Raw genomic sequence first — 5,126 nt, forward strand, 5'->3', positions numbered from 1 at the left:
CCATGCCCAGTAGGACACAGCTTCACAACAAAGCGATTTAACTTATGAACTCATCATGAAATCAGAGAAGGTATCCAAAAGCTGAAATTCTTAACATCTGAATTGTATGTGCCACTTAGAAGAGTCGTCTCAGAACACCTAGGGTTTGAAAATATCCATAGTAGCATATGCTAAACTGCCTCCAAGGGGAGGAAAGAAAAACACGGAAGCATTTTATCATCAAGAAAAAGTAGTTAAATGGTTGGAAAGGTTGATTGCATTAGCAACCGTTCCTCTCCAATTCCCTTCATTTTATAAAGGTATATGTATTTTTCTCAGGTATAAATAGTCTTATTTAAGAAGAAACATGGAAGAAGTCACAGTATGAAATCGCTTCAGCTCAATGAGGGGATGTGAAGAACAAATGACTAAGCTATGCTAATTTACCCCAACTAGCTGCATTTCCTAGGGAGAATGCTAACCAAATTGTGTAAATAGTATACAGGAAACTGGGGGAAATCAAACTTGTTTTTCCCTGCCGGCTCAAATTTATTGAGGCTGCAACTGTTATTTTTGCAGGTGAAACACATTAACTAACAAAGGTGCCATTCCTTTATCTTAATGCACTTGGAATAATTTACAAGCTAGCAGCAGCGTTCACTGCTGACAGTTCTCAAACGGTATCATCATGCCCTCCCCTCAAGCAGTGCATCTGTTAAGAGAATTCAGGAATACTGCCCTATTTCATTGCCTAGAAGTTATGAGCCTGCTAAAGACATTAGGGGTCACAATCCTGCAGGCAAATGTTGAGAGATAATTGTCTTTGCCTATGTGGAGGAGTACTTTCCATCAAAAACTTAAGTTGGGATTTTTTAAAACAGAGTTTAACAATATCCATACCTAAACAACTGCCTAGTACTAAGGGGCCCAACCCTGCCATTCATTCTGTTTCCCAGATATAGAAAAGCAATGTCATTTCTCTCTGTGAGATTGGATGTTTTAATTGTTTTAGGAAACTCATTACACTATTCCCTATACCATTGCTCACTGGAGATTATGTTGTCTGGCTCAGTTTCATGAGAAGCAAAAGGTAATATGCTTACTGATAGAGTTCAACTGGTCAAATTGAGAGACATGGACTAAGTACTTAAGGTACGTTTGAGGAGAAGGGTTATGTTTGGAAGGAGTTACCAGATCAGATCACCAAATATGATAACCAAGAAAATATAAACCTTTTGCTTTTGAATCTCTTCTCAATTGGTAAGTGAGGTTACTCAATGCATTATTCTAGAGACTAGAAAGGAATTTTTGATGTTTTATATATTTACCTTTGTACATAGTTAATGCTAATAATATATCAATTGTTATTCACCTCCATAAGTAATATACAGTTAATAATACTTTAAAACTCTAACATCCATGTATAATATGTAAAACCTATTATAATATCCATGTGAAGATAGTTATTACATGGTCACTAATGATTGCACTTGTAAATTAAACCTATTCTGAATGTTAGGACATGGGAGAAGGATTATTTATCTTCACTAACAAATGGAAACAGGAGGCCTTGATTCTAGTACATTCTCTCTCCAAGTTCATCCAGGATGGGCAATTTATAATCCCCCCTCATCCTTTCCTCTCCTACCTTCCTTGGCCCCCCAGATCCTTTTCTGTTACAAATGAGAATTTTTTCCCCATAGTTTTGTGGCTGGCAACTTTTTCATGCCCTTGATCATCTATGTCTGAAAATGGAAGTTTAGAACTAAGTGAGAGACATAGGTAAGGCATTTACATGTAAAATATAGAAATGTTGAGTAAATATACAGGTAACTTGGAATTTCAGGAAAGACACTTAAGTCGAGAATTAATAAGATATTGCTTCAGATACACATGTATCTCACTAATAATATATATGACATGAAATTAAATATATATAGACACACACATATATGTGATTACCGAAGACGAAACAGTGGAGGGACAGAATTTATATTGAGTAACTCAAATAGATGAAACACTGAAGAAATTCCCAGATTAGCATCTTTATTTCACCAAAACGTTGTACTTCCACTATGCAGGGGAATGAACATAATTAATATTCTTCCCTGAAAATATTTCTATTTCCATTGTTCTCCAGGCTATCTTTCTAAAAGCAGTGATGATATCTTGGGAAAAAATATTGTTCTTTCCATTAATTGAATAGGCACATGTAAACCGGACCAAATCATATACTTAATTACTGCTGAACATGACCAGAAAAATCTCTTTGGAGTTTAAGATACATTTGAAATAGTAATTTGATGAGCACCTAGAGTAACTCGCTAAGTCTAAGACATTCTGATGCAGGCTAACATGTGTTTATTTGATCTATGATGGTATCGAGTAAATGTTATTTTCTGCTTTCAATTTTCCTAGACCTTGAAAATCAAGACACTTAAGAAAAATATCTTTGCTCTTTAAATTCAGTATAAAATCTTAATCACTGACTTGTAAATATACACTCATATTCATGTGTGTGTATGTACATGTGTTTGTGTGTGTGTGTGTGTGTGAAATATTACAATTACCAGGAAATTATAGTCTGACATGAGTAAATTCATCATAGACTTTTGGAATATTAATTACTGAAGATATTTATGAAGTAGCATAAAATACTTCCCAGGTGAAATATTTATTGGATGAAGTTTGGTCTTTGTAGTTATAACTTTCGTAAGAATTAAGATCATGCTTTGCTATTGATAGAGAAATAATTCTCCATTAGTCATCCAAAGAACTTAATGGCCTGATACCTCTAAGTATCATGTTTTATTTAACATTTGTTTTGTGTGGCTTCCAAGGACTATCCCAGTTGTATTTATGCTTGACTCCATTAAATGTTTATTACGTGCCTGTAATTGCCTCAGGAACTGAGAGATTCATTCGCTTTCTCTGTTTCATTCTGAATCAAGCAACAATCCCTCTGAGAAACAGACAAGGCCATCAAGGATATCAGTGCTTCTCTAAGATGTCCATTAGGGGGCGTCTAGAGAACAATATCCCAAGGATGCTACCAATCAGCCCAGCAGTTTGAAGAGCTGCCTAGTTTACATGATCTGCCAATAGATTCTGCCAGTGTCTCATGCCATATATATATATATATATATATATATATATATATATATATATATATATATAGTGAAGGGAAGCAGAGACAGAGAGGGCAAGGAATATTGGCAAATGCAGAGAGAGAGACTTCTTTATAGATCAGAACATAAAGTCATTTCTGGCCCTTCCTCTGCAAAGGGCCTCTTTGCATGAGGCCTGTGGCAGCACAGTGGAAAAGGCCAGCAATTTCCTCACCCCTGATTCTATTTGACTGGACTCCAGGGAAAGCTGCCGGAGCTAGAATCCTTTTGCCAAGATGCAATGAATGCAAAACCTTCCCTGTCTCCGCCTGTGGTTACAATTCATAAGGCCAATTTCAGAGACAAGCCGTAGTCTGTTGTCTGTAGTACGAATTGTAAATGCACTTCTCAGACAACCCACTCAGGGAATTCTGTTAAGAAAGGTTAAGTGTAAATTGCCCTTTGGATTAGTCTGAACATCACCATTATGAAACTTGGAACTAGTGGGTAGGAATAAAAGTTTCAAGCAAACAAAGCATAAAGAGAAAAGGAAAGACATGGTTTCTTGGAAGGCGATATAGAGGCATAAGCCTACATTATTCTCTTAGTAAATGCTGATGAAATGGTTTGTTTGAAGGATAAGAAATAGCCTCTTACTACTAAAGCAAAGGAAGACAACAGTTCTCAGAAAATCAGTTCCAAATTATTGTGGCTGTGTCAACAGATGCTATTAATGTATAGATTTCATATTACTCGCCAGACATACAATTTCACAAATATATAAAGACTTCCCAAGATTCACCAAGTGATATTTGCGTTTAGATATAAGTGCAGGTTACATTTTTTTGGAATATATTATGAAGCTGATTTTTAAGGTAGGACCTCATTGGAAGACTACCCACTATTGTTATAATTAGGATGCTCTGTCGTTTAAAAATTTTTATACAGAATAAATAATTTTAAATTTCTCGCATACTGTAACACACAGTCATTTTAATAATGGTAATGCAGAAGTAGAATGGAAAAAAAAATGCTCCCTGAAGAGTCTTTGTTCCTCTCAGTTCTGCTTCCCAGAGGCGCTCACTCTCGTTCCCTTCAGTTGTCTCCTCCCTGTCACTTAGCTAGCTTTTTCATTCATTTACATTAATTATTATATATTGTGGTTTTCCTATGAGAAATAAGTCACTGATGTTTGTGCTTCCCAACCACCTCCTGATTTTACATGGTTAATGTTTATTATTTGGCTTCTAATAATACCCTTAAAATACAATTAGGGCTACACTTTTAATATAAAGAAAATGACATTCTTGATATATCCCCTTGCTTCTTCCTGATCTATGTCAGCCACTCAGGTTTGCATAGCATCGGGTGACACCACTGATGCAGGGTTGACACAAAATACTGAAAATAATTAAGAAGCACTTATGACTATTTTTATTCTAAAGACAAGTTAACATGTGAGCTCCGTGGCCTTTCAATTCGGGGAAGACCAGGATAGCCCTAACCTGACCAGGAGATGGTTCCCTTCCGTTCCTCTCCCTTTCCAGTCCTTTTATTTGTTTTCTACTTTGGAGAAGCTTCTGGTTCTGTTGTTATTTATGTTGCTGTTGCTGTTTTGTTTTAGTTGGTGGCGGTTACCTTGACCCTTAGCATTTATTCTCCTCCACACTGACTTTGCTGATTTTTTTTTTTAATAGGGTGAGAGCAACATGGGTTACCAAATGGCAAGGCATCTTATCCATAATGCTTTCTGGATAAACTCATAGATATGATACAAAACATTCCTAACCCTGTGGCCAGGACTGCTTTGTCGAAGATATGGGCACAGGGAAAAAAATTTCTAAACAGAACAGCAATGGCTTGTGCTGTAAAATCAAGAATTGACAAGTGGGACTTCATAAAATTGCAAAGCTTCTGTAAGGCAAAAGACACTATCAACAAGACAAAAGGGCCACCAACAGATTGGGAAAGGATTTTTACCAATCCTAAATCTGATAGAGGACTAATATCCAATATATACAAAGAGCTCAGGAAGCTGGA

The sequence above is a fragment of the Mus pahari genome, chromosome 19, assembly GCF_900095145.1.
Source record: "Mus pahari chromosome 19, PAHARI_EIJ_v1.1, whole genome shotgun sequence".
In the NCBI taxonomy this organism is placed as follows: domain Eukaryota; kingdom Metazoa; phylum Chordata; class Mammalia; order Rodentia; family Muridae; genus Mus; species Mus pahari.